This window comes from Pinus tabuliformis, chromosome 8 (genome assembly GCF_031772625.1).
Source record: "Pinus tabuliformis cultivar Carrire ecotype Pingquan chromosome 8, CPIR1, whole genome shotgun sequence".
Classification (NCBI taxonomy): Eukaryota; Viridiplantae; Streptophyta; class Pinopsida; order Pinales; family Pinaceae; genus Pinus; species Pinus tabuliformis.
In genome coordinates, this window is record NC_142294.1 from 965,977,355 (window position 1) to 965,995,162 (window position 17,808).

The window sequence follows — 17,808 nt, forward strand, 5'->3', positions numbered from 1 at the left end:
ATAGCCTGTGAGACCCAAAAATCCTCTCAAGCTCTTCAAAGTCTTAGGTTGAGGCCATTCTTGCATTGCCTGGATCTTTTTGGGGTCCACCTTGACACCTTCACGCCCCACAATGTGGCCCAAATACTCAACTTCTTCCATGCTAAACGAACACTTGGACATCTTGACAAATAATTTATGCTTGTGGAGCAGGTGTAAGAGTAGATCTACATGCTGAAGATGTGTAGCCCAAGTGCCACTATAGATGAGGATGTCATCGAAGAAGACAAGGACAAATTTCCTGAGATATGGTTTGAGAATGTGATTCATAAGGCTCTGAAAAGTAGAGGGGGCATTACAAAGACCAAATGGCATGACCAGGAACTCATAATGGCCTTCATGAGTTCGGAAAGCAGTCTTGGGAATGTCGACTTCCTTCATGCGAATTTGGTGGTAGCCTGAGCGAAGATCCAACTTAGTGAAGAATTGAGCCCCATTGAGTTCGTCCAGCAAATCGTCAACCACCGAAATGGGAAATTTATCTTTGACTGTCAACTTATTGAGGGCCCTGAAGTCGGGACACATCTGCCACTCCCCATCTTTCTTGAGCACCATGACCACTAGGGATGAATAAGGACTAATGCTGGGACGAATGACACCTGCTTCCAAAAGTTCCTTGATGATTTTTTCTATTTCATTCTTTTGGGTGAACGGATATCTGTATGGCCGCACATTTGGGGGTTGGGCCCCTGGAACCAAGGTGATGCTATGATCATGTTCCCCTCGCGAGGGTGGAAGCTCATGAGGCTTGTCAAAGACCGGCAGATGGTTATTTAAAATCTGTTGCATCTCAGGATGAATTGGCAGAGACTTGGTTTCGACGACCTGGATGGCATTAAATTGAGCCACCACTCCATGATTGCCCTTTTCTAACAATTTTTCCATCCGATGCGAGCTGATGATAGAGGGGGCTCCCGCCTGGAGTCCACGGAGGGTATGTATGTAGTTGTTCTGCTTAAAACTCATATATAACTCCTGAAAATCCATTGTGATTGGCCCAAGCGTGTGGAGCCATTCAGCGCCGAGGACAATGTCGCAACCCCCCATGTGTATGGCAAACATGTGGGTTTTCAACTGATAATCCCTCATTTGAAGTTTGACATTTTCACAGCGGCCTTCACATTTCATTGTGCCCCCATCCGCAATTTGGACTTGGAAGTTAGAAACTGCTCGTACAAAATAATGCACTGCTTCTGCGACTTTTTGATGGATGAAATTATGGGTACTTCCACTATCAATCAAGACTACTACTGGGCAATGTTTCAGAAAACCCCTGATTTTGAGAGTTTGAGGGGAAGAAATCCCTGCCAACGCATGCAGCGAAATAACTGGTTCGTCAGAGACATTCTCCTTTGGGTTGTCTTCTTCTAGCGCCTCATGTTCCTCAAGTGGTGGATCTTCCTCTGTTGAGCTGTAGTCAGTGGCATCTATTTGAAAAAATTTGGGCTTCTTGCATTTATGATCTGGGGAGTATTTTTCATCACAGTAGTAACATAGTCCTTGCTTCCTTCTTTCGGCCATTTTCGCAGGTGACACCTTTTGGACCTTAAGTGTTTGAGTCGTGTTGTGAGCCTGTGGGAGACGACCTTTAGCGGGGAAATTTGGGCGACTGTATTGGGCTGCTAATGCACGTTCCACGTTACGGGCTACCTTGCAAGCCTCTATCCAAGTGGGAGGGTGGTGCAGTAAGACTTGAGCTTTGATGGCTTCTTTAAGACCACTGATAAAACATTCCGTGTAGAACCCATTTGAGAGACCCCAAGTGCGGAAGGCTAAGGCTTCAAAAGCTGTAATATATTCATCCACGGTACCTGTCTATCGGAGCTTAGTAAGACGACCCAAAAAAGAGTCCTCCTATTCAAAGCGGTCTTGAAGAGCTTTGGTAAATTGGGTCCAAGTCTTAAAAGGTCCATTGCAACGTTGATGCCATTCCCACCATTGCCACTGTTCATTGTCCAAGTACATGCTCCCCAACATAAGCTTAGTCGCATCATCTAAGATATGATTCAGTTTGAAATACTGCTCCATTTGTGCTATCCATGCGGACGGGTGAGAACCGTCAAATTTATGCATATCCAACTTGGGAGCTCGCTGACTGGGTGGTGGGTGGGTGTGCCAGACGTGAGGAGAGTGGCTAGACTCACCCTCATTGTATTCATTGTCATTATACACCTCCTCGTGGGCTTGCTCCTTGCCCTTCGGGATTAATTGCTGGACCTAGAGAGATAGTCTGGTAAGCTGCTTATTGATGGATTGGATGGATTCGTCAAGTTTGTCCAGTCTTTCATTGGCCATTGCTTGAGCTCTAGTTTCTACCATACACCAACCTGATGAAAAATTGGGACCGCCTAAAAATTTTCACTAATAATTGAATGGTACCACCGTGCTCAGCTCGTCGTCCTGATTCTGATGGGCTAGATCACCAATAAGCGCCCGAGAAGATCTCAGACTTACTCCTAACGGAGTTTTACTCCTTCCTGATCAATACTGCAGTCGCCAAATCCTCAAAATGTCAATGCGGCCAAAAGTCCTGCAAAAATTATACCTCGGTATAGGAACCCTTCACAACAACTCCGATCTGGTGGATCTGAGAGATCTGAATGGCGGATCGGATAGCTCTGGGCGACGGAACAGACTGCTGCTGCGGATCGGCTGGCTCTAATAGATCGGAATGACTGATTTGTGAACTCGAGACTGCGGGACTGATGTCGGCTGCTTCTGCACCCCTTTGAACCAGTGGATCTGGAATAGATGATGTGCGATCCCCTGATAGAAAAGGGAACTATGGTCTTGAGGAGTGTCAGGTGCTACAGATCGCAATATACATAAGGGTCTGGCAGTAGTACTCGGCCCAATGTTTCAGGGCTCTAACTAAGGAGGATCGACCGTACCCTTAGTCGTACAACCCGACTACCCTATCGTACGGGCGAGTAATCTCTCCGAGTGCTGTTCTCGGTGTACTGTAGCCACAAGACGGCCGACGGTTTATCTATGGCGAGGTTTCAAGGGAGCCTAGGGGCTTTCGATATACCGAGAGGGTACGTGGAAGACAGTCCGTGCGCGGTTCTGTCTAATGCGCTACTACTCGAAGGGGTACCCACAGGGGTTACAAGGGAGTCCAATAGACGTGACCACCTCTTGTATTTCCTGCGTGCATGCCTCCCCAAATCCACAGGTTTATGCGCTCAACGACAGATCCCGTGGTTTAAAGACGCCGGAACACGTCTCTAGCCAAAAAAAAAAATTTGCTAAGAATTGGCGATCCCACCGGCCCTGGAAAGTGCTCTGATACCACTTGTTATGCTCTTATCCTGCAAAATGATACCCAATACAGAATATGCGAAGAAAAGATACCCAGAACACAGAATAGCAATGATTTTATTATTCAGAGAGTAATGTTCACTTGCCTCTTCGAGGGGACAACCTCCAATAGAGCAGAGCTCGATTACAAAATAAGACACGATACTCCTCGCAGGGAGTCTCTATCCTTTATATATGACTCATACATGCAATACCACGGGCCAATACCGTGGGTTTTATTAATACCATCTATCTAATACTACGGCCCATTTGCAACTAACTGTGGTCCCGTCATTAATTACGGGTTAACCACTTACAAATATTAATATGGGCTTTATTGACTCTTGACTATGACGTGATCCCATGACATAAATAAGGGGGTTAGGGTGGGACCCTAACAGAAGAAGAGTTCTTTTCAAAACTCATCAAATTATGACAAAAAGGAAGTGTGGACGAATACACTCAAGAATGGGAAACCTTAGTAACACGAGTACCTGGGTTATCAAAATCTCGTCTAATTCAGTCATACATCTCGGGACTCAAGACCCATTTACAAGTAGAACTTGAGATGCATGACATTTCATCAATAGAAGTAGCAAGACGAAAAGCAAAAACAGCCAAAAAGAAATTCGAACAAATATTTTGGTCAAAATCCGAAAAAACATATTCAAGACGAAGAACACCTCAGTATGCGAACGCAAAAAATACAAGATATGTTCCACCACATCGTCGTGAAGATGAAAAATCTAATGTGGAAGCGCAAAGGATAAAGGAGGGTAAATGCAAGCGCTGTGGTGAGAAGTGGGACCCCAAACATAGGTGTGCTAAAGGAAAAGAACAAAAGAACCTATATAATTGTGAAGCAACCAATGATTCAAACAATGAAGATTCTGACATTGAAGAAACAAAAGATGCCCCAGAATTCTCACTAGAATTAGATGACGAAAGTATTCCGCAAGTGTCATTATCAGCTATGACAGGTATATCACAACCTCAGACTTTAAAGCTAAAAGGACACATAAAGAAGAACAATGTGGTGGTTCTCATTGACTCTGGTAGCACACACAATTTTTTGGATGCAACCGTGGCAAAGAGACTCAATATTTTTTCATCTCCCTTACCAAACATGAAGGTAATGGTATCAGACGGTAAGAAGATTGAAAAGGTGGGGAAATGCCATAAGGTTAAATTGCAAATTCAAGACTTCAGTTTAGAGTCTCCGTTTTTCACAGTACCATTAGGAGGAGTAGATGTAGTCTTAGGTATCCAGTGGTTACGAACTTTAGGTACTTATGCCACCAACCACCAAGTACAATTTATAAAATTCAAATGGGGAGGTCAAAAGTACAAATTACACGGATTCCAAGCACCAGAAAATCAAATTGTATCATCATCTCAGATGATGAAGATGATTCGAAAGGGAGCACCCACTTATGTAGTACAATGTCATCAATTAGAAATGTTATCTGCAAATATGACCAATGAAGAGTCACCAGAGATACAAGATCTAATTAGGAAACATGAAAAAGTATTTCAACACCTACCTCTGAAGATGCCGCCTAATAGGGAAATTGAGCATACAATAGAAGTCAAGGCAAGATCAGACCCGGTCAACATCAAGCCATACCGATATCCACATCACCAAAAAACAGAAATCGAGAGATTAATCCAAGACCTCTTAAAGTGTGGAATCATCTCGAAAAGTAAAAGTCCTTACACTGCTCCAGTGGTGTTGGTAAGGAAGAAAGATGGGTCATTCAAGCTATGTATTGACTATAGGGGATTAAACAAAATAACAATTAAAAACAAGTTCCCAATCCCCTTTATCGACGAAATGTTGGATGAGCTACATGGCGCAAGGTATTTCTCAAAATTGGACCTAAGATCAGGCTACTATCAAATTAGAAAAAGATTAGAGGACATACCAAAAACGGCATTCCGAACACACGAAGGTCACTATGAATTTAAAGTAATGTCGTTTGGATTAACCAATGCAGCGGCGAAGTTTCAAGCAACTATGAATGAATTATTTCGCCCACATCTCAGAAATTATGTATTAGTATTCTTTGACGATATTCTAATTTATAGTAAAACTTGGAAGGAGCACTTGCAACATTTGGACAAAGTTCTTACACTACTTAAAGAACACCAATTTTACGCAAAAAAAAATCCAAATGCACCTTCAGAAAGGAAGAAGTAGAATACCTTGGACACATTATATCCCATGAAGGTGTAAATGTGGACCCTAACAAAATCAAAGCTATAAAAGAATGGACCAAACCTGCTAATATATCCAAGCTAAGAGGGTTCTTAGGTTTGACTGGATATTATCGAAGATTTATTAAAAACTATGCACCTCTAACAAATCTTTTAAAGAATAATTCGTTTCTATGGGATGAGGAAGCAGGAAGGTGTTTTGAAAAATTAAAGGAAATTATGTCCAATGCCCTGTATTAGCAACACCTGATTTTTCTAAACCATTTATCATTTTGTGTGATGCTTCCGGATTCGGTATAGGTGCAGTATTAATGCAACAAGGACATCCACTAGCTTTTGAAATTAGGAAGCTCAACAAAAGAGAACGCCTCAAATCCACATACAACAAAGAAATGCTCGCTATCATGCACGCACTAGCTAAGTGGAGGCAATATCTTTTGGGAAGTAAGTTTTCTATTCGAACAGACCATAACAGTCTCCAGCATCTCCTTCAACAAAAAACACTTTCCGAAGAACAACAAAAATGGATTGAAAAAATTGCCGCTTTTGACTTGGAAATACTACATAAAAGAGGTAAAGACAATGTAGTAGCAGATGCCTTATCCAGGAAAGATGAAGAACCAACACTACTTGCAATTTCGGTTGTTGTCCCTGAGTGGCTTAACGAAATTCGAAGTGAGTATGCCAAGGATCCAGAAATAATGGCAATAATCAATAACCTTCCCAACAACTCAAAATTTGAGTGGAAGAATGATATCCTATGGTATAAGGGAAGAATCTATCTAAATACAAATTCCAAGTTTAAGTTTAAGATACTCAAGGAATTACATGACTCACCGTCAACTAGACATGTAGGGTTCTTTAAGACTTACTATAATGCACATCGATCCTTCTTTTGGAAGGGAATGAATCGTGATATTCAGAAGTATGTAGCAGAATGTGACACATGTCAAAGGAATAAAAGTGAAAATATTACGACACCAGGATTACTTCACCCTTTAAACATTCCAAATCAAAAATGGGAAGAAATCTCGATGGACTTTATTGAAGGATTACCAGTATCTGAAGGCAAGGACAAGATTTTCGTAGTAGTCGACAGACTCACCAAATATGCTCACTTTATGGCAATAAATAAGTCATACTCAGCAAAAGAAATTGCTGAAATATTTTGCAAAAATATATATAAGTTACACGGTTTTCCGAAAGTCATTGTGAGTGATAGAGATGCCAAGTTCAAGGGTAATTTCTGGAAGGAATTGTTCAACCATATAGGAACCTACCTAAATATGAGTTCCGCTTATCACCCTCAAACAAATGGCCAAATAGAGGTTGGTAATAAATGTTTCGAGGCCTACCTACGTTGCTACGCTACAGAAAAACAAAATAAATGTGCTTAATGGTTACATCTTGCTGAGTGGTGGTATAATTCCACTTATCATACATCAACAAGAATGACGCCATATCAAGCTCTATATGGGTATGAACCCCCGAATTGGAAGGATCTAGCTATTGTCCAGACAAATCTACCCGTTGTTAAAGATCAACTAGAAGAAACTCAAAAAATCGTCCAAATATTAAAAGAAAACCTGAATAATGCAAGGAATCGTATGAAGCAACAAGCAGACCGTAACAGAACCGAAATAGAGTTTGAAGTTGGAGAATGGGTATTTGTTAAGCTCCAACCATACAAACAATTATCCTTAAAACAAAAAGGAAAAAACAAATTGGCACCAAAGTTTTATGGACCTTATCAGATCAACAAAAAGATTAGCCAAGTTGCGTATGGTTTAAGCCTTCCAGAGACAAGTCGTGTTCACGACGTCTTCCATGTATCTTGCCTTAAAAGAGCACTAGGTAACAATCAAACAGCGCAAACAACACTTCCATCCCTAGATGATGAGGGAAGAGTCATTTTAGAACCAGAAGGTATTTTGTCTACTAGAGAAAGAAAGCTTCGATATCGTACTATCAAGGAATATCTGATCAAGTGGAAGGACTTACCTGAAGAAGAAGCTTCTTGGGAGAATGAAGCATTTTGTCAACAACATCCGTCATTACGTATGCTTTGAGGACAAAGCATTCTTTCGGGAGGAAGGCAATGTTATGTAAAAATTAGTTAGATTAGCTTTATTATTTAATTTTCAGTTAAATTAAACGAAAGGGCACGATCATAAGATCATGCCCTTTCCCCAAAGGGTGTCCATGGCAGTATATAAGCCAGGAACCCCATTTGTAATCAACATCATCTGTAACTCATCTTTTTAATATAATATTTATATATCTATTTCTGTGTATCTGAAGATTCTTGTTTTAGAGCTGTAGCAACACCTTATCGCAGCCTCATGAACAAAAATGACTTGCACAGAAAACATGCACAAAGCACGTCCCAACTTACCTCTTTTATTACAACCTGGTCTGCAAGGGAGACACACCAAAGACTGCCCACAAGTCTGCCCTTAAGCACCTTCCTAGCTACCTCAGGTCCGCAGCCTTCTCCACAGCGCAATCAGCACCAAAACATGGTTTCCTGTCTCCTTGCCCTTGCCTCAGATCCACACTTCAAATGTAGAGGTATTTCATGATATGAATGCCCTTTTTGAATGTCTCAAATAACCTCACACATGCCCTTAATATATAGCATTCTTAAGGGCTTCAACGAATCTCATGACAATGGGTTGCCAACTGTCATAAGGTGACCAAAAACACTAGGCCGACCTAAACTAGTAGGCTTCTTCACCCACACTATACTTCAAAAATTCATATCTCTTCAATGACAACTCGGAATCAGAGGATTCTCAATGCGTTGGATTCGTCTCGACATCTACTATCATCCTCATCCATCACATGTCACAATCTCGTCACAGTTTTGACCCAAACATCGATGGGTGCAAAACCCCAAGCTTGGGTTTCAAGCCCACAAGGCCATTTGTAGAGCTCCTTCCTCCAAACCCTCAATCCTCAAAGCTTGGAGTACCTCCCAAGCTACAAAAATCTACAGGACACAACATGTTGTCCAAGTCATAATGGACAATGCTGCAAATTATGTTGTTGCTAGCAAGATGCTTATGGAGAGGCATCCTAACTTATTTTGGACACCTTGTGTTGCACCTGCATTGACTTGATGTTAGAGAACACACAAAAAATTCATTTTGTCAAGGATATTGTTGAATCATCAAAAAGCATTACAAAATTTATATATAATCATGCATTTGCGCTTCAATTGATGAAAACATTCACCAACAACACAGAGTTGGTGCACCTTTCCATTACATGGTTTGCCACTAGCTTCATATCTCTTTAATCCCTCTTGAATTCTATGTGGGATGTGAAGAGAATGTTTCTTTCATAGGAGTGGTGTACTTTGTCATATAGCCGCAAACCAGAGGGAGAGGCCATATGCAGGCTAGTTTCTTACCAGGAAAACTTTTGGGTGGGAGTGCAGGAAGTGTGTAGCATTATTGAACCTTTGGTAAAGGTTCTTCGATTAAATTGATGGAGACAAGTCTGCAATGGGCTACTTGTATAACGCCATGGATAGGGCCAAAGAATCCATTCGCAGTTATTATGATGATAAGGGGGATGAGGGGTTAGAGAAACAACAACCGATATGGGAAGTGATTGATGAGTGATTGAACAAAACACTCCATCATCCCATTCATGCTACAGGGATATACTTGAACACCGCACTTTCTTACTCCTGTGGTTTCTTATTTGATGCTGAGGTCATGGATGGATTCTTCACTTGTGTTCAGAAGATGGTGCCATCTCTAGCAGAACATGCAGAAATCTTCAAAGAAATGGAGATATACATGATGGCAGGTTGCACATTTAGCTTTGACATGGCTATTGTGGATAGGAAGACTAAACTGCCAGGTAAGCTTTAGTTTGTTTCAAATTTCATTCTCTTTTTTTCTTATGTTTATCTATTTTGTTGTAGATGCATGGTGGAGAAGCTATGGTGGAAGAGTACCGCATCTCCAAAGGCTTGCCATTCGAGTGCTCAACCAAACATATAACTCCTCCAGATGTGAACGCAACTGGAGTGTATTTGAAAAAATACACACCAAGAAGCACAACAAGTTAAATAATAAAAAAATTCCAATTAATTTTTGAATTTATTAAATATAAACAATATAATTTATTATTTGAAATTTTTTATAATATAAATTAATTATTTATAATTTATCACCCTTATACAGGTGGGAGTCCTAGCACCTTAATGGCATGGTCTACATCTACTACAATCTTTGATTGTGGGTGAGACAACTTGAGAGCACAATTGATGTGGAGACCATCTCATTGGATGGTATTGACACCTCTATTGCATGGAGGGTTGAGGCTGAGAGGCCTATCATGGAGTTGGCCCCTGATTGGTTAAAGGAGGAGGTAGTGGAGGGGGTAGCAACTGCAGAGGAGGAGGAGGTGACACCACCTACCACGGTCACCAGTAGTGGACACAGTCTACCTCCCATAGCTCCTATTTCTTCAGCTTCTAGACCACAGCAAACTCCACTGCCAGCCCCAAGGCCTTCTTCATTTAAAGGGAAAGTTGTTATATTTTCTCGCAAGAGAGGCAGAGGAAATCAAGAGTACTAATTACTTGGTTCATTTCATTGTACATGATATTATGACTCGTGATATGAGATACATTATTATATTTTTTGTTGATATTTTAAGGTTGAGTCAAGACTCAGGACTCAGTGTTCAGGACATGATTCATTGTTATGTGTGATGTAGCACTAGACATATAACACAAATATATTAGTTCTTTTTCATATTTATGTGTCAAGGCATTAATTTTATGTTGTGGATGCTTTAGATATTAAAAAAATTGAAAAAAAAATGATTTTTCTTTTTTGTATTTGCCGATTTTTTGTCGATTTTTACCGATTTTTTCTGATTTCGGACCCTACCCGATTTAATTCCAATCGCAATTATCGCAACACTGCTATTTTCACACTTTATCTAAACTTTATTGTGCAGATTTAGTTTGAGAAGCACTACCAGTTTTGGAAATTCCTATCTATGGGAATTTCGACTAGAGTACACTTCATGAGGGTGGTCCCTAAGAGTATGTGTGGGACTCATCATTGATAATAATAGCTTAGGGAAGTACGCCCCACTCCTATATTTGTGTTCCCTTCACTCTTGGCCACTTGTTATATTTGATTTACTTTAAACTCCATCTTTGAAATTACACTATTTTTATATTACTTGCATTCCAAGTTTGGACTTAGTGTGGCTTCCATATAACCCATATATATTTACCCAAAGAAGTGTTCCCTAGAGGAATTTTCTCCTCATTCTCAATTTATCATACATTGATCTATTTAAAGACGTTTTAGTTGGAGCAATTGTGAGTGATTTCTATTTGCATGTTCGAGTGTGTGAGAAATTCTATATTTCCATACACTCTTTACTTTTTCTTAGCAGGAAATGAAGTAGTTGGAAGCAAATAATTTGTTCACTCTACAACCCTTTGAAATAAAGATCTACCAAATACTCAATCTTCAACCATCTCCAAGTTCAAGTGTGCACGAAATTTTGTATATTTCCATATACACTTGTTCTTAATAGCAATGAAGAAGTTGGAGGCAAGTAGTTTGTTTCTCCTACAACCATTTGCAATAAAGATTATCAAATACTCTTTTTGTGATCATTTCCATGTTAGTGTATAAGAAATTTGATATTCCCGTAGACTATTGTTCTTATAGGAAATGAAGTAGTTGGAAGTAGATAGTTTATTTACCCTATTTTCTTTCATTCACGTTTGACTGTGTAGAAGGCACAAGTCAATTTTCTTGTTCAATTTCAATTATTTTAAACAAACGAACAAACTCAAATCAATTTTAATCATTTTACAAGCATTTAAGCATATAGATCATCTATAGTCATCAATAGGTATTCTTTCCCGTTTTCTCTCAAAAAAGCGCAGGTATTACTCGTTGGGTTTCTACCTTATTGTGCAAAGACAAAGAGAAGTTATACTTTTTCCTCAATTTGCATGCATAGAAAGTTATCTAAAAGCTAAAATCCACTTTTAATTAGTGTTTTCCTGCATAAAAACAGCAAGAATAGCTTGTTGTTCAACACCATTTTCACATAGCATTAACTCGTTTTAGTCATCCTTTTGCATTGACTTGTATGATCGTTTGTGATTGGTGTCTAGTAACTCCTTTTATGTGTGTTTAGTAGTTTTTTTAGTTTTTAGCTAGTTGTCCCACATATTTCGTGCAAATTAGCAAGAAGTTATTGTTTAATTTCGGAATATAATTAGTGATATTGCATTTAGAGTGATTTTTCCTATGTTTGCATTGTAATGTGTCCCCCCAACAAAAACCCTCATCCCTGTGTTCCCATGTTTCAGGGACTTAAAAAGGGATCGAGAATATTCCAAAATGATTGGGGACGTCATCAAGGACATAAGGACTTCTAAGTTGTTCCAATCCATCCCCTACAAAAAAATCGATGATAGTCAACCGTCCCTCGACTCCACCCATGTTCTAAGATTAAAATATAAACTAAGAAAAAACCTAAACCCAACCCTGCACCCATGTAAAATCTAAACCCCAATGCATAAATGTAAACCCTACCCATCAAAATGACCTAAATGTAAACCTTCGTTGTGATATGAGTTTGCATATGCCCTCCCAGAATCAAATGCCTCAAATAAATATCTTCAAAGGTGCTCTAAGATGCCTGAAATGGAATATCTAAACGTGATTCCAGAGCTGTCGCAGCTTCCCAGAAGTGTTACTGGATTGCCTATGTACATTCTCATCGGTGGATGGCCATTACTTTTGTTCATCATCAATGTTGAAAGTGTTCATTGCCACTAATTATAACACAAACTTAAGACTTTCAAAATTATAACTTATACTATAGTTATAGGTGCTTTAGATTATTGAAGGTACCACCCACTATAAGAAGGATAGATCCCTTACTATTCATTGAAAGGAGTCAGGCCCAAGCTGCAATCCTCATTCACCACTATTGCATTTGGCATAAGAGGAGGGGTATGATCCCCTCCCCCTATCCATTGTCTCGAATTGTAGATGTGCCTCAATTCATTGTCATTGTTGCATCGGTCTAGTACAGAAATGAAAGATTGGTTTGCCCTACCTTTCAATAGCAAGGTGGTCGATGCATAAATAGAATCAACATCAACATGATTTAGGGTGCACTCTACTTGTCTCGAAAACTCATCCCTCTGTCCCCGCATCCACATAGCTAGTGCAACATAGATTTTTCTCAATTTATGTGCTTGTTACCTGCTTACTCATTTGTTGTTTTATCTGTGATTTATTTCCTAACAACAACTTACTTTACAAATATGAAGTTGTCTATTCGATTCATCAACTGATACCTTAGACTAATCAGGAAAGCACCCTTCTAGTTGGAAAAGAAACAATGTAATGAGCATAAGTATATAAATAAACAGCATCAAATAAATAATAATAAATAAATTGACACATCCTAACTAAAGAGCATGACCTAACCACGAGAAATGAACAATCAACTATTATGACTAGTCAATGCATATAAATATATTATTACATTGCATTGTCATCATCTATTTGATTCATTATTCAATATATACTATTGATCTACATTGATTTCAACCTATTTTCCTTATGTTGGATATTCCTCAGGGAATGAACTTTTGTTCATTTCATTTCGTATTAGAGCTCCTACTCAAGGACTTCTATCAATCCAGTTTTTGGCCACACTCGAATATTTTTCAAAGTTCCTCTAATATCCAAATCTTTGACCACATTCAACTTTTGACCCATTTAAAAATGCAAGAATCTTGTTGAAGATAATTTTGCTTTCTATAGCCCCAAGGGTTAGCTCAACCAGTCGAGTCCCTGTTACTAAGTGCCTCGCCGATCGAGAGGTCACAGGGTCAATTCTCCTCAACGCCCTTGGGGTTAGGCCCTGATAGTCTGGCCGTCGGGATTTGATTCCCTTCGGGGTTGATCTACCCAAATTTTCCTATGTGTAAATGATCTGATTGTGAGATCTTAGACAATTATTAAGGTATTACAAACTCATGTGCTTGGATATGCCTATGTTACTTTGTGCAATGGATCGATAAAATTGCGAAATACATAGATAATGAAGTAGTAAAACAACATAATAGACAAACACATAAACACAGCAAGTTTAATAAGGAGTTCACCCAACACTCCTGGGCTACGTCTCCTGGTCCAGCCTTCAGTGATGACCTCTCTATTATGTCTTCAAAAATAGAGTTTTACAATAGTGAGCTCAAATTGAACCTCACACAACAGAGACAAAACAATAAGGCTTTACTTGGATCCCCCAAGTCTCTTTTGAGTACACAGACTCTCCTCACTGACTCTCTGTCTCTGTCTTTGCTCTGTCTCAGCACTGCCTACCTCTGTTTGCTCTCTGTCTGTGGCTTTAAAGCCAATCGGCATTGTCTGTTCATTTCTCCTTCTCGGGCTCTCTGGCTTCCCAACCTCTGTCCGCTCAGATCCCCCTCTGAGCGTTAGCAATCATTGCTAAACGCTTTCAGGGATGGTGGCCACCTGTTCTGTAACAGAATGGGTCATCGGGGCCTTTGAAATCCCAAAATAACCATTCTCTGTTTACACAGAGAAATACATTCAAAACTGTGAAATTCCGCCAAATTGTCGTTTATCGGACTTGAAACATTATGAATCCGCCTTATAACTCCTATCAGGTCCGCCTGTATATCAACATCGCATCTCCACCGTTGATCTGGGAGATCCAGATCCAACGACTATGGTTCATTTCGGGCGGCTCTTTCATACGGGGGTTAACCGCCCGATAAGGGTGGTTTTCTCTCTCTCTAGCCTGGACACGTGGCAGCCAATGTATGGGATCGGGCGGAGCCCGGACCAAACCACTTACCGCCTTTGGCCGGCCCGAAATCCCGCTTGTATCGTGACTTCCTTTTTATATTTAAAAATACATTAAAATATGAAATCTCGCTCATATCGGACTTGAAATGTTATAATATCGCATCTATAAGTTCCATCGGGTCCGTAATATCACATCGGGCGCATTTCCTTTGTAATCCATTCATTTGGCGGAAATGCGAAATACAAAGGAAATTGCCGCTTTCCAGATTTCAAAATATATATAATATCGTCTATAACTCCATCAAGTCAAGCTATCGCAAGCCATATGTATATCGGCCCTGCTCCGTTGTAATGTGCCAACGCGATATTGCGATGCGATTGATCACAATCGCATATCGCACATACCCCGGGCCGTTGTAAGCGCTCCTTTGTATTTGTCAATAGCAATACTGCGATGCGACTTGGGTCGTCGATCTGCACGCTTGATCGACTGTCCTCGTTGTCTCCGCTAATCGCTATCGCAAGTTCCATATGGTGTGCTCCGATATCCTCCGCCTACCACTGCCGATTGCGATTTGCCGATCGGATCTGGACCGTTGATCAGCCAGATCCGACGGCTCCAATACAAAGTTGTTTTAAGCCTCCGATAAGCCCGTTTTCACTGCTTTCTCCATGTTTTTGCCTCTCGATAGTGTAATCCGACTTTTTGAAAAGTTCTTCTCATGCGATAGTTTCGAGTGTTTGAATACTTAGAGGGCTTTCTAGGATCCATTTGGATCAATAAACAAAAAAAACAAAAAACAAAAAAATTGCTTCCTATATTTATAAGCATAGAAAAGAAAACAAGGGACAAGATCAAGAATCAAAAAATAGTGGTTTCTTACAATGCTGTCATGCAGTTCATAGTCATAGTCGTCATGTGTTGTCCTTCATCTGCCATTAATCCCATACTATACACTATCATACCAGTTGACACTCTTTTTCTACTATACTATTAGTACTATAACACCCTAGCCTTTATTCCCCCACTGACATTGTAATTAATTATGTTAATGATGCATGTATGTGCATGTAAATGTAAAAGGGTTAAAAAACCCAAAACAAATGTAATTATATTTTTAATAGCAACTGATTAAAACGTGAAGCCTAAATATAGACCATGAGAAGCCATGAGAGGAGGGAAGCCAACAAAAGGGGATATGGTTACAAACCTACCATGGAAATTTCCATGCCAAAAGAATATTTTGTTGAACCAAATAGTCCAAGATCATCAATTTCCCCAAGAAATCAATCGATGGAGGAGTTACTAGTTGAGCTACAACTCCCATAATTATGGAACTAGTTCAGCCTGTACTCAATTGTCTCATCCAAGGTATGGGAAAAATATATCCAATTCCAAGGATCTGACAAGAAGCTTTTGATTTGACCCTAATGGGCAGACCTAACCAAAGCTTGAATGAAAAGAGAAAAAACCCATAAGGATTAGGGAAGCAATCAAGAAACAATATGAGAACAAACAATCAAAACCAGTGTTCCAAATTTAGCGATAATATCAAAATTATAGTGATATTATCGCCAAAACCACACTCGGTCGATATTATCGCCTAAAATTCTCGTGATAATTTGCCCAATCAAAATTTTAGTGAGTCGAAAGGAAATTATCGCCCTGATGCTGGAAAAGGTGATACAAATTTCCAGTTTGGGTTTTTTTAAGGGTCACTTTTGTTTTTTCTTGTGCTAAGATTGAACTCTAAGGGTTGTGGGAGTCTTGTGACCATTTTTCATCAAGTAAACAAGGGAAAATCCATAGTTTTCTTTGCCATCAACTGAGCATTTTTGGAGCAGTGATTTACTCCACTATAACATATCCATATTTCCAAGTATGTTACAAAAAAAGGAAAAAATTGTCTTCCTTTTCTTTGTTTTCCAAGATTAGTATATACTATAAATTTAGAGTCTTCCTCTTCTTACCCCTTTTTGAATTTCAACATATGTTGTGTCATAGGTCCAAAACATAAAAATTTAATCAGAGCTCTACAAAATGGGAAAGCCTTTGGACCAAATGTGGGAGTATGGTGAGCCATGAGGGTGATAATAGAACAAAGCTAAGTTGCAAGCCATGTGGAATGGAAATGTTAAGCGGAATCACCCACTTGAAATTCCACGTTGCCAAAATCCCAAGGCATGAAGTGGATATTTGCTCTATAGCTACCCCAAATATTGTCCTTATTGCAAAGAACTCAATTTTTGACACTGCTAGAAAGAGAGATTAGAGGGAGGAACTAAGGAATTGCATGGCAACAACAAGCTTCTCAAGGGCGAGGGAAACCTAATCCTTAGCCACGCCTTCTTAGTACATTTATTATTACCAGATTATTGTTATAGTATCTAGATGCCTCATGATGATCGTATGGTGAGCCATGTGAGGGTGATAATAGAACAAAGCTAAGTTCCAAGCCATGTGGAATGGAAATGTTTGGCGAAATCACCCACTTGAAATTCCACGTTGCCAAAATCCCAGGGCATGAAGTGGATATTTTCTCTATAGCTACCCAAAACATTGTGCTTATTGCAAAGAACTCAATTTTTAATACTGCTAGAAAGAGAGATTAGAGGGAGGAACTAAGGAATTGCATGGGAACCACAAGCTTCTCAAGGGCGAGGGAAACCTAATCCTTGGCCACACCTTCTTAGTGCATTATTATTATCAGATTATCGTTATAGTATCTAGATGCCTCATGATGATCATCTCATGAGATACATTTATTTTTGTTTTAATGTGATTTTGTATTAACTAATATCTTGTCAGAACTTATGACTGAGGACAAATATCATATTTCAATATCTACTATCAATGATTGATGTACCACTTGACATCTTGTACATTTTATATTGTAGTTTTATTTCCATATGTGTAACAATGTGTTTGTTTGATGTTGATGTTGCTTTAAGAGAATAAAAAAATTGAAAAAATGTATATTATTTTTGTATATTTTTAAAGTTTCCCAATAATTTATGATATTTTCCCCGATATTGTTGATAACTTAAATTTTGGAAACCCCACGATAAATTGTCGATAACAATAAATGTAACTTTGATCAAGACAAATCAAGAAAAAGAAATGAGAGATTATGTGTATCCACGATTGGAGAATAGAGAGACTCTTGAGAAATATAGCAACACAGAGAGGGATAAGAGGGATCTAATCCTGGCCTGAGAAATTCAAGGGTGTGTCCCATCCCAAGTTGTTATGTAGAGTTGTACTCTGGGTGCTTGCAAGAGCACTAAGCACTAAGAAAGGGAAGGTCCTTTAGGAATTAGTGGGGTAGAGAAGGGACTTCCTTGGTGTTATGAAAGACAACAACAAAAACCACCCATAAACTTGTGCAAGCTCTTAGCT